This window comes from Puntigrus tetrazona, chromosome 6, assembly GCF_018831695.1.
Source record: "Puntigrus tetrazona isolate hp1 chromosome 6, ASM1883169v1, whole genome shotgun sequence".
NCBI lineage: Eukaryota > Metazoa > Chordata > Actinopteri > Cypriniformes > Cyprinidae > Puntigrus > Puntigrus tetrazona.
The window spans coordinates 1,030,052-1,057,881 of NC_056704.1; positions in this window are offsets into that span (position 1 = coordinate 1,030,052).

A 27,830-nucleotide genomic window follows, 5' to 3' on the forward strand; every position below is an offset into this window, starting at 1 on the left:
ACAAGGGTGTAGTTCGCTGATTTGACATGCATATTCTACTCCGTCGCTCATTAAAATCCTCCCATCTGTAACCAGAGGTAAAGAATTAATGAGCGGTACTACCCAAAAGTATCTATCGCGTGAGGGGATGGACGTGATCCTCTGCACAGTGATCTGAATCCCACTGCAGACGTCTAGCTGTTATAAAATGATATTTATTTACTTGTTTGCTCACACTCGTCTCGTTTCGTTTCTAATCGCACAAGCTGTTTTCTCCCAGGAGGAACGCAAAATAAAAACCTTTACGTCTCTTTTACTATAGGAGAGAAACAGTGCTAATTCCTGAGAAATTTCCAGACTACTTCAATAAGCCTCCTTTCCATACATCGATTCAATTACTCATTGAGAAGACCGAGGCAGGTATAACGCCGCACGAAGTCATGCCAGAACTGTAATTAGATCTCTGTGGACGTGTTCGGGCCTCTCCCCTTCCCCTCATTATGGGAAAAATGAAAAAAAACGCCCACACAAATGCGTCTACCTATAGCATATTCCATTAACCAGCATTATAAGCCTCCTGTTTAAAGTATCCTGAGGTATTACTTCATATTAACCTGTTTATGCTACGTGTTTATTTTTTAATATGCCAAGAGGAGCCCCTCTAGGGAAGGAGTTTTCTGGAATGCGTGACAGACGAAAGTTATTTAAGGGTTACATCATTTATTTGTGTTGAATCCACATAACCGCAATTGGCTTTTCCTTGTTTCCATCCAAGTAGAGCATGGTCTCGAGTTCTGTTCCTGGGGATTGCATGAACTGAAAAGATGCATACCTCGAGTGCAATGCAAGTCAGTGTGAAAACTGGAATATCACAAAAGCAATTTGAAAAAAATGGCGCAAATTGATAGTAAGTGGAGATGTAAGTAGCCACTCTGGAAGCCATTGTGGTTCTTTTATTAAATGTTTTTTCTCTGACAAACTTCGTGTTTGGTGGCAGATGCCTGATGTGTTTTTCTTACCCCTTTCTGTGAGTAAATTAAACCACGTGACTTGAGTCACAACGTTTATATATATATATACATCTAGCAGTGTATTTATTAAATGTGCATGTCGTCATATCAAAAAAAACTAAATTTGGCAGCAGTTTTGCAAGTTTTTCACATTTTATTTTAAGGTCTAATTCTCATGGCTAACTAACTATTAGCTCCAACCTTTGCATCAGTAAAATATTATTAATATAAAACAATATTAATTAACAATTATAATTGTAGCACTTTAGTTCAGTTCAGGTATAGAGTGAATTAAAGGATGCACAATACAGTCATGGAGAATAAGGCGTATTGGTGGTTTATTAGTTCTTACAAATCAAATATTACTTATTTTATTAATAAACAGCCAATATTGCTATTGTTATATTAAGCCAATGTGCATGCTGGTTGATAATGAGAATGAGTCCTTAAAATATATTAATTCATAGCTTCAAAATATCATTTTATTCAATATGATTTCATAAAAAAAAAAAAACAACTGGTCTGGAATATGCAGTCTGAGGAATGGCGAAAACGATTGAAGGAAAGATTATCCATGAGTAGCAACTTAAATTGAGTTCTATACCTCGCATAGGGTGAATTGAGGTAAATTGGGACAATTTTTGCCTTTGAGATTGCCTTTAAGCGAAAAAGTGTCCTGATTATCCTGAATTAACCTCTATAGACTTGGGATGTGAGTCATGGGGGTTTTACGGTCCATTTCTGTCTTCTTCTGAGCTTGACAGGCCCTCTTCACTCTGAACGGATGCTGGAAGAACTGCAAAAATTCTCTTTTTGTGTTCAGCTTAGAAACAACATGTGTGCTAGTAAATAAATGACAGGATTTTCCTTTCTGGGTTCATCGTCTAATGTGGCTTTAATCGTTCCGGCACACTTTCCATCTCAGGCCTGGACGCTTGGATGGCCCTGTGGGTGAAATTGGATTTGATGTCCAGTTGAGTGCAAGCGGCAGCGCTGCGGAAAAGCAAAGCCCCTGTCGCCGAAGAATCTGGAGGAAAATGTGTAGAACTAAAACGCAGCGGCCGAGCGGTGGTCTGACGCGCGCCGGACTGTAGCTGACCTGAGAGGCACACAGCTGTGAAGAACATCTGCCAATTAGTGCGGCGACGGAGCGGGAAGCTGTCGTGTGTGGCTTTCTGCTTCAGCAGAGACGGCCGCCGTGAGACCCAACGGGTGGAGAAGGCTTTGTCTCCGTTAGGACTCGCTGCTTTAGAATCTGTTTTGTGACTTTGCACTTTTCCGTGTGTGTGATTGAGTGTGAACTGGCTGCGGGTGACCTTTAACCTTTATGCCCTGGCACCTGTGAGTGAGTGTCTGTAAGTGTGTTTACAATACTAATGCGCTGTGTACCGGCAGGACCTGAAACGTGTGCATCAGATAGGAGAGATCTGGACCAGGGTCGAGAAACACTGGCCTAAGGGGTGGCCTAATATAAGCACCGTGTAAAAACATGTACGTACACAATAAGTGAATTGATTATTTTAAAAGTAAGCACACAGGCCAACAGCGGTTTGGAAACTTCTAGCACTAATGAACTTCTAACCCTAGACTGTAAACCTGTCAGATTTGAGATATCCCTGGTTCTTTGTAATGACTCGGTCTCTCTTTCAGCAGAAAAAGCGAAATCCCAATAACGTCCGTGCAGACGGAAATAATCACGTTCACGTATTAGGCTGAAGTTTTCTCAATGGGTACAGCATTTTGTGATCTGGCCTCCCTCCTCGTTAGCTGTTATATATTTATTTCTCTGTGGTTTCCATGGCTTCTCTCTCCTCATCCTTCATCAGGTGTCAGTCCCGTCTTGTATTGTGCGAGTCTTTGATTATCCTGCTGTTCCCGTTCGCTCGCAGCTGCTGCTGTCCGAGTGATTGATGCTCCGGTGATGTCGACTTACATTTTTAGACGACACGAGCAGCGACTTCAAACCAGTCATTGTTAAAGGAAGATCTTTTACGTGCCGTGTCTGTGGGAGCTGCTTCTCCTGACACCTATAGAGTCTGCTCCAGCTTCCGGGTCATGTGTTTAAAGGAATGCTCAAGAGAAGCTCAGTTAACAGCGTTTGTGGCTTAAGGGTTAATTTGTTAATCTTTAGTATCTCATGCTAAAGTTACTGCCTTGGTTTTGTCATTAAAATCTGACCTACAAAACAAGGTTTTTAAACCTATAATATTTATATATGTTCTTTTAGAATGAGATTGATCTTACTGTACGAAATATCATTTTTTTTCAAATATTTAAATTCTATAATTTTGGTTCCCTAAATCACATTTTGTACCATTTAATTTTTTATAGATTCTGCTTTAATGGTTAAATTTGTTTAGATTCGGTTGTAATGTCAGTTCATTTAATTAGAATAATTAACATATCTAACGAACCGAATTGATAAGACTTCACAGAATTAAATGTGTACTATCATAAGGCCCTATTAAGTTGAGCCCCACCGCATTTTAATTGACCTGGATTATGTTTCATTTAATTACATTTTACTAATCAAAAAGCATGCCTGCTCATTTGAATTCATAAAAATGTATTAATTTATAAGTGAAGTGTTTTTTTTTCCAGACAATGATATAATAAAATAATATAATATTTATTACATAATGTATTATAGTGTAATAAAGTCTGATAATCTGCTGGTAATCAACAGTTCCTTTTTTTGGTAGTGTTTTATGTATCCATTTGACTACCACAATTTTTGTAAAAAAATAAATAAATAACAAAATAAAAAAAAATATATATATATATGTGTGTGTGTGTGTGTGTATATGTATATATATATATATATGTATATGTATATATATATATATATATATATATATATATATATATATATATATATATATATATATATATATATATATATATATATATATATATATATAAGTATATAATTCATCATAAATCCAGAAAAACTCATCACAGAATTTCAAAAAAAAAATTAATAATAATAAATTACATTTCACAGGGCCCTATTATTAATGTTTTGAATCACAAAACGTAATTAAAAAAATATTAATATTATTACTTTCAGAGGTACATTCATTGTCTAATAGCAAAGCATTTTTGTAATTTTTCTTCAAGTTATACCAGACTTTATTTTTTGACGTGTTGTAGGGAAAGGCTTTGAGTTTCTGGTGTGTATCCGATGATGGTTTATCAAATGAAATGGTGAAATGCTGGTGAAGTGACTCTCAGGTTAGCTGGACATGAAGTTTCCTAAATGTTTGCCTGGTCTGTGTTATCCGGAAGCAGCCGTGGTTTCTGCTGTGTTTCTGTAGTATTTGTGAGAGAGCCGTGGGTTGATGGCCATTCATCTGTGTGAAGCTGGCGTTGCCTGTGGCAGATCTGTGGGCTGCTAAACGCGAACTGGCCTTGAACTCACAGCAGCTCAGCGCGAATCTGCTGTCTTCCTCTCCGATACGGAGCCAAAATGAGTAGCCAGTGATCTCCACTCTGCACCGCCATAGAGAGACCGCAGATATCCAGCTGAGCACTGATCACACACACACACACACACACACACACACCGATGAAGGTGACCCTCCCTCCCACACTGCAAATTGACTTTATGTGAGATTTGTTTATTTTCTGTCAGATTTTTAAGCAATTAGTGAACCAAAAACATCTTTGAGTTCTGTATTTGAATATGCATAAGAGTTAAGGAGATTTGAGATCTGTGACTGAGGGGAGGGATTTCAATCTATTGTGTAGTCCTTTCAATCTATTAGCTCATTAATTGGCTTTCTACTGCACGGATGTCACACGCTCTGATATCTTTATGGTTTTTATTTTTATTCGTTTGCGCTGCAAAAACCGGGGGCAATGAGTTTGCCTTTTAATGTTTTACCGTATTATGAATTTTTAAAAATGAGCTTTCGTGTGTGTGACCCGGCTCTAAGTGAATGCAAACATCCGGCAAAGTTTTACATGGACTGTCTCTCGGAAGAAAGAGTCGACTCTGAATCACCGAGTCACTTTTTAAAACGAGTCCCGAGATATTCACGATGAAACATTATCATATTTGCTGGAACACTTTTCAGGTCGGTCTGAATGAAAATGCTCATTTATTCTTCCCCACTAGGTGCCGCTTTTGGATGAAATCGAGCAGTCACGGAAGGATTTGAATCGTTTGAGTGAATCATTTTGGGAGTCGTTTGAACAAATAAGGTAACAATTAATGCATATTACAAGAACCTTTCATTACCTATAATAAGGACATTTTAAAGGGAAAAAAATCATTAAATTGATCAAAAAGTGACAGTAAAGACACAAAAGATTATATTTCAAATAAATGCAGTTCTTTGGAACGTTCTATTTATCAAAGAATGACTGAAAAAAAAATATAATTATAAACATAAAAAAAATTATAAAGCAGCAAAACCGTTTTCAACATTAATAAAAAAATATTTTTTTGCCTAAATTTACATTAGTATATTTTCTGAAAAATCTGACGCTGGAGTAATGATGCAAAAAATTCAGCATTCCATCACATAAATACATTACAATATGGTTAAATAGAAAATAGTGATTATAAATTGTAAAAATATTTCTGCTATTAATCAAAATTATTGTTATATTAATTTTATTATCAATATTACTGTATTTAAGGTATTTTTCAATAAATCAATAAATGCAGGCCTAGTGAGCAGAAGAGACTCTTTCAATCTATTTAAAAACATTTTTGTGTTTTAAAATGTATTTAATAAACCATTTTGCGTGATAGTGTATGCGTGGATGTCCTGACGGCTCATGATCATGGCATGCAAAAGTGGCATAAACGTCGTTAAAAACGTCATTTGGGTGTGATTTGTCATCAAAATTTAAAAAACGATGACACAACTTCAACTTTAACGGCCTTTTTTTTCTTTTCTTTTGCCCCCACTCTTGTGATTTCTATTCTTTGTGTTTCATTGCCGAAAATCAACCTTTATTTTCACGGAAATCGTGGCAGATGTCCAGCTGACAATTACTGCAGATCCGCTGATGGGATGTCTGGTCATGGTTAAGCCATGTCAAGTGACACCACCATCTCATAAAAGAGAGCAGCATTAATGACTTTTAATTTGAGAGGAAATTGCTGGAGCGATAAGGGTTGCGAGTGCATGTGATTTTCCATTACTTACCTCTATTAGAGCCCTAATTAAACACACTTTAATGAGAGACGGTCGCTGGGGAGTAACATAAAGAAACCTGCGTGGGAGGTCAGTAACAGACGGACGCGTGGTTGTGTCCTGTCAGAATAAAACGGTCAGAATGATGACTAGAACAGAGCTTACTTCTCTGAGCTTTATTTTTGCGCGAGAAAGTTTAACTCATTATGATTTTATCGTCTTACCTCTTCTGCAACTTCAGTTTTTTACATTTATTTATATATATGTATATATGTATATATAGCGCCTTTATAGCGCACATCGTGTCAAAGCACTTTAGAGTATGATAATATTGTGCTCTTCTTGAACTACTTTCATTAATAATAATGACAAAGCGGTATTGACTCTTTCTCTGTGTCTGAGCTGTGGTGGACGTGGAAGCGGTTTAAAGCAGGACTGTAATGTCTGCTCGGAGGGCGGTTGTTTGTATTGTTAATCAATAGGAATTAAACAGTCACCGCGGCACTTGAAGGAGGAACTCGATACTGGGAGTGACCATCGAATCATTCCGGCCCGCTGCTTTAACTTGAAGAGCCGCATCCGACACCAGATGGGAAATATGCAGGCGGCTCGTGGATGAAGGAACGCTCTTTTTCCCATCAAATAAAACTCAAGAGTTCATGAAACCAATTTCCTGTCACATACTGCTGATGATCACATTTCTGTTGTGATCTGTGAAGACGAGAGGATGATCTTATTTATTTGATGCTTGTCTCTACAGTAGATACGGCTTCGGATTCCTTTTCAGTTTAAGCTTGTTGGATTGTTTTTGTTGTTGCGCGTGTTTTTTTCTTTTTCTTTTTGCATCTCCCAGCAGGTCCACATTAACCATGTATCTAAAAAATTTAAATATCAAAAAATGTACATTTTTGGCACACAGTATATACATTTAAGATGCAGTTAATCGTAAATCGTTTGCACTAACTTAAAATTAAAAATACATATTTTCTATTTAAATAGATGTTAAAATGTAATCTATTGCTGTGTTCAAAGCTGAATTTTAAAGGTGCTGTATGTAAGATTTTGACTCTGCTAAGGCATAAAAATACCATGTTTGCAGATATTTAAGAAACATGGTAAGTTGGCAAACGAAAGGGGTCTGAGCGGGAATCTGGCAACCTGCGTGTGTTTTGATTTTGGACCGCAATCCCTAGTTCTGCCATTGGGCGTCAATCCTACGTGCAGCATCTTTAAGCGTCATTACTCCGGTCTGAGCACGATGTGTTCCTGGAACAACGCTGAGATTAACCAATCAGATTTGAAGAACCATTTTCTAGTTTTTGTGAAGTTTAAGGCTTGCAATCAGTGTTTGGTGCTCGCATACATGAGTGACATTCATCTATCATTTCCTCTGATTTTGGCCATTGCTGAGGTTCAGGTGTCGAGATATGGTCAAAATTAAATTTTTGTATTAAAATGTTGTTCCTTGGTCCACATATTTTGTTAGGGTTAGGGTTAATACTCAGCATAATTAGGACACGCCCAGTCTTCAGTGTCACATCATCCTTCAAACGTCATTCTAATATGCTTTGTATTAATTTATTATTCTTATTGTTAGCTAATTAAGGGTATTTGCTTATATAATGCCTATTCTTAGTTACTAATAGTAACCAATGTGACCTTATTGTGAATTACTTACTACAAGAATGGCCCTCAGCCATAAGAGGCTTGTTTGTTCTCAAGTGCACAAGTATAAGGCGAGAAAATGAAGTCGGAAATGAGTGAATCCAGTTGTTATTTACAGTACGTGTCCAGGCTGGAGTTGGAGTCGGTGTCAGTTCGGCTGACTCATGCGTTCTGTTTTTGGACAGATGGAGGGATATAAACATAGCATGAAGGTATGAAGAACCTGCAGCCCGTGACCACCAGCCTCCGTCTGCTAAACTGCATCCCGCTATAGAGCGGCTGATAAAACCAGCACATCCCGGGCGCTGTCACAGGTGGGCTGTTTACCGTGACACCGGCCTCTTTCTGGAAAGCCTGTTTCCTCATTAGGAATTCGAAGCTGTCACTTTAGCTGCGGTATGGTCCATATGGAATGACCGTAAAGTGTCATACTCCGCTTTTAACTATCTGCTGCATTGGCGGTTCTTAAAGCTACAGTTGTTTTTATCCCTCCGAGCAGGGCCACAGGTGGTGAAAATTGCTCTTCGAGAAAGTCTGTTCCGTGAGTGGCAGATGGTACGAGTTTGCCTAGTTAAGCCTGCAGATCGGGAGAATCAGTCGAGGAGCCATTAATAAGACATAAATTGAGCATCATTTTGGGCAGATTGTATTGTCGATCCTTTCCTCTTGTTATAATGAAGCTTTGCTTTATGCAGGTTTCAGATTTACATCTCCTCGTTGAGTATCTGTTAGCATATGGCGTATCATAAAACATTTACACACCTATCGTGATTTAAAACTCGTGGTGCTGCCTTTGCTGTAGTATCACTCTCGCGCGCTGGGCTTTGATGTGTCATACTGTGAGATATATACAGAAAGCTCTGACTGACACACTAAATGAATGAAATGACAGTCGTGGCCTACATTTCCTCATTAGAAGGAATTCATCAAGCGTTTTTTTTATTTTCCTCGTGACCCCTGACGTGTCAGGGCTCATCTTTGTCTTTGACCAGCTGGGGGAACTGATTTCCATCAGAGGCGATGTTTAGTAAGATATAGTGAAAAGACCTTGATGAGCCGATTGATGATTGAAGATAAAAATGCTAAATGAGCACAGATGTATAGTGATGCGTCAACCGTTGCCATGAAATGTCATTTAAGCCTATTGCCAACTAGAGTTGGTGTTTGGTAGAAGACCGCTTTATGGTATAATATTATATAGGATAACGTAGCATAGCTGTGGTTGTCATATTTTATATATTTTTTCTGTATTTTAACAGTATTTTTGACCAGTTGATGAGCATACAACATTGAAAAAGCATTTAACAACATGCATATGTAAAAATAAACCCCAAAAACATGCAATATTAATATAATAATATAACTATTGCATTACTTTTTTCAACACACACATATATATATATATATATATATACTCCCACACACACATCAAAATGATTTAACATTTGGTCAAAGTAGTCTGAGATCACAAAATTATATTTCAAGAGACCAAAAATGTCTGATCCAGAGTTTAGATATATCAGATGCATCACGTCGAGGGAAGCGTAATGATGTTTGTCGAGGATTGGCTATAATGAAAACTGTAAATATTGTATGACTGGAACATATTAAATAGGATAAAAATGCATCAAATGGATTTTTAACTTTGATGGGCTTGTTGCAGTATCCTGTATGGCTTTTAGGTGGTACTCTTTTGCATATTAATCCGAAGTACACAAATCATTTTAAAGTTGAAATAACGTCTCTCATCGTCTTCCTGGAAGCCCTGAGCCTCAACTGCTGATTTAGAGCCAGGCATATCTGTGTGCTTTTACATCAGTAAGTTGAGAAACAATCAGCCTAGATGATGCCTGGAACGATTTAGTTTCGGTTCTTCTAGTTGTAGCTCATCTTGTGTTCTTGTACATCTATAATACTCGCATCATTGACTGGTAAAGGTTTTTCTGAGTTCGACGTGTTTCTAGGTCAACATCTTTGTTGAACCCCAAACAACACTGAGATTAACCAATCAGATTTGAAGAACCATTTGATAGTTTTTGTGAAGTTTAGGCTTACAGTGAGTGTTTGGTGCTTGTACATCAGTGACATTCATCTACCATTTCCTCTGATTTTAGCCATTGCTGAGGTTCAGGTGTAGAGATATGGTCAAAATTATGTTTTTGTATTAAAATGTTGTTCCAGGAGCACAAGGAGCTCAGCGCTATCAGGACGTGCAGTCTCTTCTTGAAGAGAACTTCAGATACAGCATATAGAGAACAAACTTACTACCAAGGTACAGAAACACGTTAAGTATGCTCATCCGGTTAGCACAAAGAAATAATATAACATTTTAGAGAAGAATGACGTCATTGAATGCTCTGTCTCTGGGCTGAATGCTGCAGTGGTATATAGCTCGGTTTATTGTTTAGTATGTACTGCATGCTCTTCAATCTTAAACACACTGGTGTTTCCAGTTATGATGGTCTATTGGCTTTATCTGAATTGTACCATTTGCCCCTCCATGACCCATCAACCAATCGATTCTCTGCTGAATTAATTGACCGTAGGGATAAAGTGTGTTATTTATGTCACAGCCTCTCGGTGGATGACACACGAGCTGGAGGTTATTCGGCAGCATCACGTCTGAATGTGAAACCGACTCGGCCAGTCTGCCGTCCAGTACCTTCTGAATTGTTTTGCAATTTTAGAATGGTTACTCTGCGTACATGGCTTTAAATATTTTCACATTTCATAAATCTGCTTTGATTTGATTTGCTTTGCATTTTCATGTTATTGTTTTGCAGTCTGATGATGCTTTCCTTTTTTTAGACCATGAATTAACTGCAAATAATGCTTTAATTTTGTTAGAATCGTGTGGTTTGTGGTTTATCTGGTTTGTTTCATTTTGTTGTATTCAAAACAAATGGTGTATATATATATATATATGGTGTATATGTGCATATACACACACACACACACACACACACATATATGTGTGTGTGTGTGTGTATATAAACAAGAAACAACAAAAGCAAACATTTAACTGGGTATATTTATATTGCATAAATTATTATTAGAGTTATGTTATGTGCGATACCAAATGGTCTGAGATGTTATGCAATCTAAATCTAAATTTAGCATAAAAAGCAGCTCATTTAATTGCTTCTCCTTTTAATTCAACGTGTTAGTTCATTGTAATGATCCGTTTCCTTGTAATTAGTTATGAAATGTATTATCACTTCCTGAGTCAAAATCGTTTCCACACCATTTTTTTTCCAGCTTGATCAGAGAAAACAAACCTACTATGACTTCCGCCTTTTGAATATGGTGAGATTATTTAAATACAAAGCATGAACGAGCCCTCACTCCTCCGTTCATTGGGTTATTCCTTCTTTTTGTCTGTAGAGTGCTGTTCGTCTCTCATAACCTCGGCGCTCCTGATTGCTCTGCTGTATGTCAACAATGAGACCCAGTCAATTTTCTGTTCCTCTTCTGAGGTTGCTCTTCAAATCCTCATACAATTCATCACATGACTCTGTATTGAGACAACAGATCGATTCCTTTTTAAATGGAGGTTGGGCTGAACTTTAGATTTATCCACTGCTTCCTGTGAAATGGGAGTTTGCTGTTATAGAAATGGATTAGCGGTCATATAGGTCTCGAATCGGAGATGGGCCAACAGATTTGGCTCTCATAAACCATAGATGAGAATGTTTAGAAAATGCACAGTGTTAATCCATAACCTCACTTTGCTGATTAGCTCCGTTGCTGATTATTATGGATCTAGGGTGACCCGGTATAACCCTCCTCAGCCTGTACTCACAGATAAACTAGTAGTCAAGCTGCTACTTACAGGAATATTTGCCTTTATTTTCACATCGTTTTCAATAATTTGATAAGCATCTAAGAGGTTGAAGGAGATGATGAAAAATAAGGGGAATTGATGCAAGATTATTATAGTTAACTATATCTGAAACTAATTGTTTTAAGAAAATAATAATAATAATATAAAATAAAAGCTATTTCAGTTTGGGGTTTTTTTAGTTTTTTAATGATTATTTTATTTGAAAGTACTGCATTTTCTTAAAGCAATGGTAAAAGCACTTATTCAGAAGGGTTTGTTTGAATGAATGCATCTAAGGAGAGTTAATTTATAATAAATGCAACACGGTGTATAAAATGCAATCATGCGCAGCAGTGTTTTTATAACTCTCAAAATTGCACCCAGGGACTTCTGAGAAGAAGTAATCAATTCACATTTTTAAGCCAAATGCTGGTTTGCAGAAGCGAGCCGATTGACCTCTTAAAACCATATTTTGACCCCGACAGAATCGAGCATTTCGGAGAGCTGTGTAATTCCTACGATGATTTTACAGAACATAGTCGAGCTGCTTTGCATGTTATAAACGTTTACTGACCTACCGAGCTTCACATGCAAGTTTACAGTAAATGCTTCAACTCTTCGTCCGCTTCAGTGTGGTTTACTGGCTGCGTAAGCGACCGAAGCAGTACACAGACAATAAGCTGAGAGTAACCCAAGATGTTCTTAAAGCTGAATGATGTCAGATCGTCGCATGCTCGTTCTCTCATCCGTTACATTGGCTTCGCAGATTTCTCTTTCAAGTTAATGAGAGCAGCTCATTGCTGGTGAATTACGATTACGGTTATTCACGGTCAGAAAGGACTGCAGGAGAGGTCCTCTTCCGTAATTTACCAGAGAAAATGTAATTGTCAGAAAATGTCACGTGCAGTGGCAGTGAATACCCGATCAGCGGTGTAAGTGCCATGTCTGTCCTCCGCCATTTAAATGCAAATCAGACAATGAAGGAATGACTGGAAATGTTCAAGCACTTACCAGCTTCAGAAACAGGTTATTTCTGGACTGAGGACTGATCACAAAACCCAAGTCAGAACCATTTTAGAGTGCTCATTACTTCAAAAGCTGACGCTGACGGTTTGCTTGATAGATTAAGTCATATTGTAAATATACCAATGGTTTATGTCAATTTTCTCGTTTGATTGGTTTTCATGTTTACTTTGTGCATGAAATATCTATATATATATAATATCTCTGATTGAAAGTCAACCTGAAGCAACCTTCGCATCTCAATTCTCACGCATTGAATCTGTTGCATCATATTTATTCATTTATATGGAATTACAAATCATGCAAACTACAAGCGTGAATATTTATGTTTATCTTTGTTCTCTTTATAAACATCATTTTATGATTTGGTTCAAATTGCTTCACTTTGACTCAATTAGTTGTTGGCTATTTTTAATGTTTTAGTAAATATGCATGTAGGTAGACTTTGTTGTTTATTATTTGTATCATTGTAGTGCTGCATATAATCGAAAAATATATAGTGTAAAAGTATATTGATCACTGTTATATCTATCTAGTCTGTCTATCTGTTTTGATACAATCGAAATCTAGCTATAAAAATGATTGACAAATGCACTCACATTTTTATTGCTTTATTAAAAAAACTGTATATGGGTATATATTTCTCTTATGTTGCTTACATGATTATTAGAGTTATGATATGCAATCTAAATCTTGATTTAGCATGAGATCACGTTTTCATAAACAGAGCTGGAAGCATAAGTGACCGTATTATTGGTTCATATTTTGGTTTTGGCAGACCCGATGGACTTTCATTTTTCTTATAATGCGATTTATTTTTACCTCATTTTTTCAACCCCCTTCCAAAACGATTCATTCCAAACCCCTCCGGTGATGGATCGATTTAAACGTAGAACATCGTTTGTGAGCTTTCAGCTCTCCAAAAGCATTAATGTCATGATAAAACAAATCTTGTAATATGCAGTATTTAAATAAAATGGCTAAAATAGTTTTAGTAACTCTACTGACAGAATGAAACTCTTTTGACGAAACGTATCTCAAGCAACAGCTGGGATACTATTCTCTTGAATGAAGGAGTGCTAGCGAGACGCGAGGACGAATTCCCTTGTAGATATGTGTGTCGACATGGGAACCTCTTATTTAAGCTCTCTTCCTTTACAGCGAGGCCCATTATTCCACGTCTACATCCGACAGCTCTACCGCCGTCCGCACAATAACCGGCAACCCAACCAATCACCGCTCAATTAAATGTTCTCGCTTCTCTTTGTGTTCCACCACGACTTGGAGAATTGAACGGAACAAACAAATAGTTATTGTTCAGGACTAGCTGACTAAATTTAATTACACCTCACGGCATCTTTCGCCAAATAAAGACACGGTTCGATAAATATAAAGCCAAGTGCCTGTAATGCTGCCGTGAATGGCTTCATAATGGAACACCACCGGATGGGATTTCCTTTTTGTCGCTCGTGTTAAACCGAAGGCCGCGCTTTGTTTTAACGCTTTAGTTTGAGACATCTTTGCATCGGAGAGAAAGAAACACTGACAACAAAGAAGAGCGCAGCGATAGAGGAGCCTCGCTGGGCCGCACATCAAACGCTGGTGGGATCAAACCGCTGCATTGTGTGTTGAAATGGAGTCAAATCATTTCATCTTTCAGCCTCTCCTGATCCCCACGCTTGTTTTACGACACCTCCCTCAGAATAAGGCTGGATGGCGGACGTGTTTACACACGGAACAAAGACACGTGTCCCTTATTTGAGTTCAGTTTAGGGAATAGGATCAGTCTTTAAGACTGGAAGCTGATGAAGTGCTTTTTAAGTCAATTATTTAGTGCGAAGACTTCTGCTGGTCAGATTGCAAACTGTTTCCAAGTTAGTAGAATGTAATCGATTAAATTATGTCATCGAATACGCCGCTTTCCTACTTGTTTATCACATTGGTTTGAATATGATCTTGTACCATATTCATGTAAAAATACTAAGAGAATATATTTCATTCATTGTTATCAATAACGTGAAGTGCATTAAGCATCAAACCGGCCTTGTGAAGGATCTGCAGGCCGTCTCTGTTTTCTGTATTATAGTTTTTATATGAAAGTCCACAAAACTTGAAGACTTTCCGAATGTGCATAATGGGTTGCAGTGTGTATAATGTTAATTTTGTAATCTGATTACATTACCTGGATTACTGTAATCCGTTACTACACAGCACTGGCTAGGAATAACAAATAATAAACAAAACTATTTGCGATACAAACTAGTGTGTTTAGGATAATGTTAATACAGTAATTCACAAACTTAAATGCGCCCTAAAAAGATTTACTTTTTGTGAAGAAAAAGCACATACTTCTAGTAAACCAGGCAAGCTTCGGGCAGCAAAGTGGGCCTCATTTTTGAATTTTTTTCAACAAATTTAGTGACTTTTTTGGCTTTCTTTTTGGTAATTAAAAAGCAAACATAAATTAAGGTATTTTTAACGTTTATCCTGTTTTTTTCCCTCGTTTCTATGGTTAATTTTCATGATTTTGGAATTGACTGCATATAGTCTTGCATGCACAAAATATGTAAATGAGAACAGTTTATTGTAAATTTGGCCAAAAATCTGAATCAGAATAAGCTGTATAAAAAGAAAGAAATGTACAGGGCTGATACATCGTGATAGTGTCATGACTGATGATCATTGCGCGCGACTTTTGAAGCAGGCTGTGGCTTCTTTTATTGAAGGTATCTTTGAGAACTGGTTTTGGGATAACTTTGTCAAAATTGGCCCCCCGTTCATTGTCAGCATTTATAGCTCTGTCAATCGTCGTCACCATTAACATCATCCACATTACGTTTCATTTAATCTCCTGCTATTTTACAGAGAAATGAAAAAAGGCCTGTTAATCTGCCGGTCGTGGGTCTTTGATGCTTTGATGTTTTGCATAATTATGCATCTAAAAGTTAATGGCCAAGCAAATCTTTATGTTCTTGCAGATCAGACATAATGTGAACAACAATAAATAAATAAATATTCAGGTTAGATATTATTATTATTATTATCATCAGTCAAAGCCCTTTCTCTACTTAACCGCTTGTCTCTCAATATCTGCCATGTTTGTTGGTTCTTATTTGTGGTTCTGATCTAATCGTTCGGTGCACAATGGTAATATTAATCCCTATAGTGTTCATGGATCTGCCCTTGGAATTAAACATGCTAGATTTGCAATTCTGAATACTTTGAGCATGCAAAATGTCTTTATACGCCGCAGGGCACCGTGATTTTGGTTCAATTATATTTCCAAAATATAAACTTATCCCAATCCCTGCCCCTATTTGTATTCCTAAAATCAGTGGGAAATGATAACTGTTTAACAACCCTCATCATAAGCCTAAAAATGAATGATTATCCCTCAAATCCGATTGGTTGATTGGAATGTTGTTCCTTGTACTTGGTGAAATCCCTCTCATATATGCAGCATCTTGGTAAAAAGTTAAATTCAACACATAAATGCGAACACATAAAAGATAAAAAGTGAAAGCGTATGTTCTCCACTTCCTGCAGCGATGCAGTTTTTTCACATGAGCTTGTGTCTTGCAATTCTAATTACAAACGGCTTGTCCAGTTTTCTGGTTTTACGTGTTTTATGATATTCCAAGATTTTTGGTTTCATTTGGTCAGAAATGAATTATTGAGCCAGTGCAAACTGTATTAAATGCATATTTACAACAGTGTCCTTACGGGATTTCGTAAATGGTTTAAAATCAGTCTCTTGGCGATTATTTGCTGGAAAATTCCAGTTTCAGTATACGTTGATGGAGCCGCTTTGTTTGTTGCCGGAAGAATAAAAAGTACTCGTTTAGCTGGTTTATGAAGAGACAAACCGGTGTGGCTAAATGACACTTCCAGCACGAGTGATAAAGCACACAGATGAAACATTAGCTGCACGCATGATGTGCATCCTTTGCTCTTCATTATGTTATATTAGTCTGTTTTACTCCAGCCAGAACACACTTCATACGGTGATTATTTCTTCTTGTAAATATGAACTTCCCATCAGGACTTTAATAAACCTTAAGCTTAATAATTAAGAGGTAAAGGTGTTGATCGTGCATTATTATTCCAGTGCATTATTGTTGAAAAGTTAGTGTGTCTATTGCTCTCCAAAGCAGAATTTACGTAAGCAAAAATACAGAAACAAATTTGTAAATGTTTTTACAACTTCAGATGGCTGTTTTCTATTTGAGTAGATGTTCAAATGTAATTTATTTGTGCGATCAAAGCTGAATTTTCAGCATCATTACGATCCTTCAGAAATCTGATTTGCTGCTCAGGAAACATTTCTTTTCAATTTCTATTTCGATTTTATTTTTCAAGATTCTTTGATGAACAGAAAGTTAAAATGAACAGCATTGGCCACCAAAAAAAGGCTGTCAAAATACTACTAATCAGCAACATTTCCTATCAGTTCTAAAAGGAATAAACAATAAATGTAGTTCAATTAGACTTACGTAGAGTACAGAAGGCCAGATGACGGAGGTGGTGTTCTCACTTCACAGATGTTTGCGGGATTCTCTGGGAAAATGGGTTTCACGAGCAGCCTCTTTCCTCCACACAAATGTGCTCCAAGACTCAAACTGCTCTCCGACGAGGAGGGAGGAAGAAGAAACACTTTGGGAGATTCAGTTGGCGTCACATAAATTCAAGACGGCAGGACGCCTCCAGCTCTGCAGTTTTACTTGAGCGTTGAAAGACTCATTCATCGCCTGGCTTCCGGTAAGGAGCCCTACCATTTGGTGCAGAGAAGCATTAAAGAGAAGATGTGTTGGATAATGGCGCCGTGTCGAGAGAGTTGCTGAAGTCGGTCGTGGCAGAGGTCCGTGGCTGTTTGAGCGTCAGGTTGGCGCTGGCTTGCATCAGTACCGCTCTGTGACTCGGCCTGAAGAGAGTTAACGCCCAGCTCATTAGCTCTGAGACACATGCTGGAAACCCATAGCCTGACGCGCTGGAAAGCTGATAGCAAAGAGATCAGTTGAAGTGCTGAGTTTTACTCCAAAATAAAATTGAAAAGACTTGAAATGTTCAGTTGCCACCTCCTGCAGGCTGTCAGATTTGTTTCATTAGCAGACACTTTCTTCATCTGTTCATGCAGAACGTGTTGTGATGAGTTTACTTTTTTATCAGTCTTAGTCAGGATGGACGCCTTTTGTTTAATTATTTTATTAGTATTTTATTTTGACTTACTATTTTGTTTTGTGCTGAGGTTCTATATGATCATTATTAATAAATAATAATATAATAATAATATAGCACTTTAATACTGCTACTATTATGAATGCATAAAATTTACAACATTATTGTGTTGATATTTATTAATATTGTTAATTATAATAATATTAGTGATAATAATAATGATGGTGAATGAGTTTTATTTATTACTTAGCATTTTTCTTTATTTTGTTTAACATTTTTGCATTCGTTTTATTATTGTTGTTAACAATAACTGTAATAATACAGCACATTTCTAAGCTCAAAATGTTTTAAGAATAATTCCTATTGAATTAGTTTACTTTATTAACTGTTTTTTCAAATTGCTTAGCATTTTAATAGTTTTATTATTACGTTAATACATAAATGAATAAATAAATACACTGACATGACAGTAGCTTATTGAATTTCCCAAACGAAATGTGCGGTCTGTGCAGTTGAAGGTCCGCTGTGGCGAACTACACTATGATTGATCATTCAGTCATCACCCACGGTCACACGGTCTTAAAGGGACAGTAGCTGCCTGTTTAATTCCCAACTTAGACGCTTCGAGAAAAAGCTCGATTTTTCGAGCAAGGAACGCTGGCGATCATTATAAGTGGACTTCAGGCAGAAAGCGCTGCGGATGTGTTTAAAATGACCCTTTAGTGCTCTTTTTCGCTCGGGCTGTAGAAGCTCTACTATTCAGTGTACTTACAAATGACATATGAACCTCTTGTTTGAGTTTTTCTCAGTATAATGGCGTTTTTGGACACAGCACATAAATCTAGTCCGCCTCCTCTAACATTTGCACTGCTGCAGATATCTGATATGCGGATTAGTCTTATAAGAGATCGCAGATGGAGACCCTCTGCTGCTGCACTTATTTTTCTCAGGATTCAGAAAGCAATCTTCTACGTCTCTGCTTTAAATAACATCTCTGCTCTGCGAGCTTTTAGAGATGGCTCCACGTTTTTTTTTTCACAAAACAGATTTTCAGTGGTATCTCGGAGCGCAGTCATGAAAGATGCATGAGTTTACATTCCCACGGATGAATTATGAATGTCTCTGTAATTATTTTTTACAGCGTTTAATTAATTCATCTGCTCCATGGTGAACGGTCCAAATCAGATGCTGGTGCTGTGATAGAGAGCATTTGTTCTGAGGGGATTGGGTTGGTTCAGATGTTCTCATCCAGGACCCGTGAGAGATGATACGAAAGTAGTCAAGAGCTGAAACAGGGCGTTTAAAACAGCAGCGATTGACAACCGTCACCCAAAACTTCTGCTAATCATACAAAAGTTCAATTAGCAATTGGTTATTACATTTCAGATCATCTATTTTGTTTTATTTATGAAGGTTTTGTTCGGTATAGAGGCATTAAATTGATTAGAAACAAAACAAATAATTCTAATAGTAAAAAGTGAAAAATAAATTGAAAAAAACATGAAAAACTTGATTTTTCTTACATAGTATTTTTCTTGTCAGATGTGTTTAATCATATTTAGAACTATCTATCCATCTGTCGCGCAATAAACTATATTCTTAATTAAATTCAAACAACAAAACTAATATTTAAATTGTAATAATATTTCACAATATTACAGTTTTACTCTCTTGTTTGGCTTTTTTATCAAAGAAATTCAGCCTTAGTTATTTTAAAAATGTGAATAATAATATACAAAAACATACCACTTATCAGTCTCAGTCAGGAAAAAAAATTTTATTTTATTTAATATTTTTACTTTTTTTTTTTTGCTTTATTCGCTTTTTTTTAATCTTATTATTGGATTTATTTTTTTACTTATTTTTTGTCTTGTGTTAAGTTGAAAAGCTACTATATTATAATTATGATCATGAATAATAATAATATAGCACTTCATATGCACTTTAATACTACTACTGTTACTAATAATAATACATGTATTAATTTACAACATTATTGTTTATTATTAATATTTACAACATTGTTATGTATTAATAATAATAATAGTCATAAAAATAATAGTTTTATTAATAGTTTTGACTTTTTGTTTAGATTTTTGCATTTAATAATTTACTATTATTATAATTTAATAATATAGCAATATCTATAATGTTATCATTTATAATGTAAGAGTACTTTTGTAATGGTGATGTGGGTGTTAACATTTTTGAAGCTCTTTGTATTTTAAGTGTTGTTGAGGACGTTGAGGAAAAGCAAGGATTATTAGAGGAACGGCAGCCCTTTAGTTGTGCAGGTATTTTTCTGCATGATTTGTGTTTGCTCATTTTGTGCGCGTGCTGAGTGGGACGACAGTAATCCGTCATGTCCAGTTTATGCAGTCTGTGGTCTATTTCTGTCTTCTGTATGTAGATAAATTGCAGTAAGCTCTCTGTAGTACCTCTGTATTACATTTTGTCCTCTGGTTAAAAACACAGGTGGTCTGTAAGCAGTTTATGGTTTTGACTGGGTCCTAAATAAGAAAAATATTTAATTAGAATGAATAAAGCGCACACGCAAGTGCTGTATTTAAAGATAAACTTTATTTATTCTATCTACCTTTCACAGTGTAGCAAATAGAATTGCACGCCATGTTATTACAATTATTTATTAGTACATTTTTATTAATAAGTATATTTCAAATATTTTATTTTTTATATATATATATATATATATATATATATATATATATATATATATATATATATATATGTATGTATGTGTGTGTGTGTGTGTGTGTGTATATATATATATATATATATATATATATATATATATATATATATATTTTTATATATATATTTATGTATTTATATATATTTATATATAAAAATAAATATATATATATATATATATATATATATATATATATATATATTTATTTTTATATATATATATATATATATATATATATATATATATATATATATATATATATATATATGTGTGTGTGTGTGTGTGTGTGTGTGTGTGTGTGTGTGTGTGTGTGTGTGTATGACCACCTATATATATTTCAACCCAAGAAAACGCATTAACATTTTGGTATATGAAAGTTGGTAACTAAATATATTATGTTTCACTGAGCTTCACTTTTTGTGACATAAATGTACCCTCTAGTCTATTTAAAATATATTTTGTCCAGCATTTATTTTTTTTGCCGCATGGGAATGAAGAACTTTCTTGATTTAAATAAAGTTGTCAAAATGCAGCTGACATGATGTATATTGGGGGGGTGAAGGGCGCTGACAGAAGCACAACCGATGTATGAATGAATAAATAAGAGCCGCCCATGTTTCATCTGTGTGGTTTCACTAATCAAATTAAGATCCAGGCCAATATACTGAATCGACACTCTAGCTGAGCTTATTACAGCAGCAGCACTGAAGTCAATTACTTGACAACAAATCACTGACATTCACACAACCTGTGGCCGCTGTTACCAAGCCTGATAAATATTGAGTCTGGAGCTCCTCATCAGCTGAATATGAAATAAAAGCTGCAGGCGCCAGGTGAGCTGTGATTGATCTGGTCTCACGTCGGGCCACGTCACAGCCGCCTTCATTCAGAGAATGCTTCCTTCTCATTGCTCACGGGTTTCTCTTTCATGTCTCGAGAGCTTTTTGCAGATCACTTTCTCGTGAAGTGCTTGAAAAGTCGCTCTGGGATTGATTCAACTCAAGTGGAATAAAGTTGAGTCTCTTTTAAAGTGTGTGTGCTTTATAGAAAGGGAGATCATGTGCAATACTTTCAGGTTATTATCGTCATTTTTTGACTTGTGAAAATTTTTGGACTTTAATGAAACGTAAGAAAATAAATATAATCTAGTTTCCCTTTGAATTTGATTGAATTGAACTGAATTTTTGTGCAGTAATTTATTCATATATATATATATATATATATATATATATATATATATATATATATATATATATATATATATATCTCACAGTTGACCCTAAACTCCTTCATACTTTTTTTACTCATTTAAATGGTCTGTTATGGTTGCCGTGGTTTTGCAAGTGAGGTGATCCTGGATTAACTATTACTGTCCAAAAATAAACATTCATCCTAACCACACTTCCTAAACCTAACCCTTCCCAAAATGTATTCCTAAAGTGTTCATCATAAGCCTAAACGTATTTCCTGGAATAATTACCCTCAAATTTGATTGGTTGGCCCTAGTAATGTATTTTAGTTTATGCACTGGACTAAAAACTGTTTTCACCCACCTTTGCTGTGTTTCTCCGTGAGTTGTCTAACAGGAATACGTTAGCGAGCGTGCCTGGTAATTAACGCCCTCAACGCACACACTTCATAATTACTTTATTATTTCTGAGCAATTAAAGGTATCGCCCGAGAGGATGTTTCATCAAGCTGCATCACTGGTCTGTTAAATCACGCTGATGGTATTATCTGAGAGTCGCCTCTGCCGTAACACAAAAGTCATTTCCAGAGCTCCGAGAGAACGAGGCGCTTTAGGGTCAAGACAGGCCTGATAAAGGTTTGATGATGGATGCTTTCCTGTGTCTTTTCCTGATCTGGCAAGCTCGATCTGATTGGCTGGCTTCACGCCATAATAAACACATGCGGATCGCCCTGAAAAACCAAGACGTGTTTACGGAGTTACGGAGACGGGCCAGGAGGCCAGGGAAATTGTTGCAAATCACAGACTTTATTTTTATTTTGTTCTGTAGTCTTTGCTTTTAAGCAAAACATTTGTAGGCCACAAATGTATTGTGCGGTATGCAAAAATATCATCTAACAGGATAAGGATACTAATAACCGTAGAATAAAGAAAATGAGTTATTTACTACAGTTTTATTTAGTTTTCTGTAGTAATTTAATAATATAACGAATATAATAAAAATACAAAAATATCAAAATCTTGTATCTAATCTATATAACTTTTATTTTTTTTAGTTTATTTTATTTTGACTTATTTAAGTGGTCTGTTAATACCCCAAGATGTATTCCCTAAAATCAGTGGGAAGTGATAGCTGAGATGCATTAAAAGAGGGATTAAAAACCTCATACAGGAAGGCTGATATGTCCACACACCTCCAAACACATTTGTGTTCAAACTCTGTGCATCCGTGACCCTTTTAAATATTATTCGCTGCCACTGATCTGTGACATTGTAGATGAGTGCTTGGTCCGAGCGCTTCTCTCTTGTTGTTTCCAGGTGCAGAGCCATCTTTGACCTCTCAGAACAGCTTCATTAATCCTGATCTCTGCGCTGCCTCTCTTTCTTCATCTTGCGCCTCTCTCTCTCTCTCTGAATCTCAAATGCTCTCTTTGTATCTCGCCTCTTCTATTTCTCTGGGTGTGTCAGTGTAGTCCTGCCACAGGTCAGTGCTTTTCTTCCTAATGGCTGCCGCTTTATGGGGTCACACAAACAGCTCTGCTCCAAAGGCCCCAAAATGCAACAAAATCTCCATCCATTCTCTCCAGACCCCTTCACCCTCGGCCGGGCCAATCCACACAAGGCCGTGTTGAGATCAACCGGTCAATTCACACGCTGTTTTCTGAAACGCGAGATTCATTCACCAAAACCGTTTCATTTATTTTTTTTTTTTTTTTATTTGAATGACCGTAGGTGAACTCAGAGTAATCTACAGACAGCCTTAAAAACCATTGTTGCCCTACTTTTTTGTCCCAAATGTGCTTAATTGCTTTTTTTATGTTTTGCTGCAGAGTTGCTCTAGACTGCAAACGGTAGATTTGATTTGCAGATTTTTGGTTGTCTGAAAGCTTGTTTGAAAAAACCGTAATATACTTTCTTGTCCTCCCATTTTGGAAATACGGAGCGGGTTCTCAATAAAATACAGTGCAATTAGTGCGATGTAAGTGTTTAAATGAATACATTTAGTCCTTCAGCTGCACATGTAAATATCTATCGAGTATATCAAGTAATGCTAAAAATACGTTTAACAGTGTAGAAAGTCCGTGTTGTTGTTGTTTTGGTCAGTGTGTGCGCGCTTGTAATAAAGCCAGCCAAACTATTCCTGATTGATGACTGCACCCTAAGCTGGCAGTGAAAGGCTTTTTTCTCCTATATACACCCTAAAACTCCCATTGGATGAGAGTTCTGCTAATATTGATCGATCCAGGAAGATAATTTCTCAATATCAGTCCTAGTCCATCATGAAATGTCGTCTGTTTGTGTGTTTGTATATGCATTTGATTATTATCACCGCCTTCGGCTTGCAGACAGACTTGATAGACTGTGTGGGGCGCCGAAGTTTAATTGATCCCAGAGGGAGGATTCAGAAAAGTAAATACAAGGCAGCACTGGGCGCAAAGTGCACAAATACACAAGTTTACATACACACAGTGCAAACATAACGAGTCGTGGAGAATTAATGCCGAGATTTGAATTCCGTGAATGCCGCTGTTGCCAGGTCCACGTGAGGAAAGCCTGTCAACATGCCATTAAAGACGCCCGCTCGCGAAAGTGCACAAAACATCAGGACGAAAGGGAGTCGCTTACTGGCAAAAACTATTCCCATTAGCGCTTCAGAGAGCATCCTTACCGGAATAAAGTAGGGGTTTTAAAGCAGTGGTTTACTGAGAAATTAAAATTAATGGTTATCCGTTTCTCTACCTTATGCGATTTCCTTTCTTCTGTAGGGGGCTGAAAAACGCATATAAAAGAGTACGCCTTTTGGAGCAGGTTTTTTTTTTCCCGAACGTCCCTATTTTGGCTCTCTGAAGAAAGTATGTCATAAAGGTTTGAAGTATGAGGGTGAGTGAAATGTGATGACAGAATGTTTTAGTAGTTTTTGATGAATTGTTGGTATATAAAGATGTTCCAGCAGGACGTAAAAAGACGCATAGATTTTGAATTTTTAAAACTAAAAAGAAAAACTGTGAAGCATTTTGTATGCAATAAAATAAATTAGATTACTGAAATGAAATAAAAATAAAGCAAAGTTAAACTTTTTTATTTTATTTTTTTTATTTTTGTGTTTTATTTTATTTATTTTTTGGTTAGTTGTTGCACTAAAAATGTAAAACTATGTGTAGACATTAAATAAATAAACAGACAAAAACTAAATTACTTCCAAATCCTTTATCTAATATAACATAAAACAGCATAAAATTTACATAAAAATATGCAAAATCTAAAATCTTAGTATTTCAATGATGACACTTTGCACAGATCTGGAGGCCTTGTATCTAAAAGATAGGGAAGGATTTTACCCTCACAGTGTGAAATATCATGACTAAGCTGTATTTGCATCTGATTAAGCATTTGATTTCATTTAAATGGACATATTTTCCAAACGTATTTTTAAAATGATTCCTCTGCATAAATCTGTATAAATCTGTTATTTGTGCAAACAGTTGCATTTAATCATTTAAAAATATGAACAAGGTTCAAATACGAAGAATTGTAAGATTCAGTAGTTAAAATGTAGGAGATTAGTTTAGCAAATAAAACAGATGCATTGATCATAAATATAGAAGTCAGATTACTACGAGATTTGATTACTACAATATAAGGAAATGTGGGAAAATAAGATGGCTTGATAAATATGCATCATAATAAATTTTCTCCTAAATGGTTGGAAATCTTATATTGACATATTTTTTGAGTGTTTTACATAAAACAGAACTAACAGTGATAATAATGTCTAATCTAAAGAGAGACTTTGTATTTAAACAAAATTAGCATTTAAAAATATTTGAAAATTTATATCTTATTGTAATAGGCTGTTTATTTTCATACACATACTGCTGTAATACTAACAATATTAGAAACTAGGTAATAGAATTGGTACGATAATTATAAATAACACCTGAACTTAATATCATAATTCATATAACAGTAAATTATAATTGCATGCAATAACCGTGTCAAGCCTATAGCCATGCAATCGTGAGTATGTTGTTAATTAGTTAATATATATTGCTCAGTAGTTAAATGTGTACAATTGCAACCGCAGTCAAGGACGCCGTAGCAACGGGTAACCTAATTTCAATAGAAGTGATTCGACTTTAAACTCATCAAAGTGTCAGTTCTACACGAAGCTGTAAAATGAGCAACCTGCTTCAGTTATTTTACTCTTATCTGGCAGCGCAGACTTATTCACTTTGGAATTGTTATTAATTTGTTTTGTTTTTTTCAGAGCAGCAGAAGATTAAAATTGCCACGATAATCCTGTATAATTATACATTTACATGTAAACCTATACTTTAAGCTGCAAAAATAGCAGCCATCAGGCTCACTGCGCTGACACACGCTGACACGTGAGAGCGCCAACCTGCAGCCAACATACAGTGTACAGCTTCAGCGTGTGTGTGTGTGTGTGTGTGTGTGTGTGTGTTTATAGTGATCGTGGGGAGTCGTGGCTGAAGCCGACACACAGCGTGGCTACGCTGTCTCTTTTTGGTGACGCACGCGCTGAGGTTGAGCCGCCCACTACCTCTGAAGCACATGAGCAGCGGCAGCCTGAGCCACTCACACAGACACACATAACTCCGCGTTTGCCGTCTCATCCGGAAACTAAAGGTCGGAGGTCACGCTGGGCGTTAGCGCGCATGTCTGGGCGTCGGTCGTTACAGCTTGAGATGAATGGCCTCTGTAAAGAGTGATAGTATCATATGGTACCTATAGGGCTAGTAAGGTGCTGGTTTACAAGTACAAAAGTAAGTTCACAATATGTAATATATAAAAATGCATCTTAATATATGGGGGGTAAATTCTCTTACGCCGTGTGGCATTCCGTGGGAATTTATAGTTGTATCAACAGTATATACTTGAATATGTAACACTTTTTAAACATATATAAATGTAAATTGTGCATAACTATGTAAATGTAAATTGTGAATATATAGTTATGAGTCTGAATATATGTTAATTGTGAATGAGACGTAATCCTGAAAATACAGTAGGCAAAAGTTTTGGTACTCTCTTTATGAATCTGGACAAATTCAACAAAAATAAGAGAGATTACACAAACATGGTGTTTTTTTTTTTATTATTATTATTTAGTAATGTCCTAAGTAAGATATTTTACAAAAAAGATGTTTACATACAGTCCACAAGACATAATAATAGCAAATATTATTAAAATATGCCCACATGAGGAGAAAAAGTAAAAATACGTATGAATATTTTCAAAAATTTTATATATACAGTAAATAAATAAATATACACATATATAATAACTGAAAACCAAACTTTTATTTTGCATGTAATAGTGATTACTCATTGCGCTGTGCTAATATATATATATATATATATATATATATATATATATATATATATATATATATAAAAGTAATGTCTTTATTTCAAAAATCACAGAAATCATAAATCATTCCAAAATGCTGATTTAGTGCTCATATTTTTTCTCTAAAAAGCATCTGAATATCTTTACTGTCTTAATGTAATACTTCTTGCTAAATGAAGGCGTGAGCCCAAACAAGTGTTGAACGTCACTTCATACAACAAAAATCTCTGGAAATGGATCGAATTAGATTCAGATGTGGATCATTTTGTTCGCAAGCAATACTGTCATTTTAATATCAATTTGTTGTTGCTGCTGTTTTGCAGGAGTGAAATTGAGCATGTATTCAAAATATGTTTGTACAGAAAGGAGAAAAAGCATCGCGGCTATAATACTGGCATTGTGGGTAAGAAAAAGTAGTTGCTTTGGGTCCTAGAGAACTTTGAAACTACGTGAGCTCAATATATATCTTCTTATTTTAGCATCTTATATTACTCTAATAAAAGCGTGAGGCTTCATATGTATGTTTAATGCTACCTGCTCAACCTATGCTTAGAGTTTGTGGTCCTGATGAACTTGGCCCGTGTCGCTTTCATCCCAACTTAATGAGTCTGTTTATGCTTTTCACTTCATGCTGCTGCAGAGATAAGCTGCAAATCCCTGTCGCTCTGCCTCTCTCATCTCTGAACTTTATCACGGCCCGCCTGCTGCACGATTCGCCCACAGGTGAAG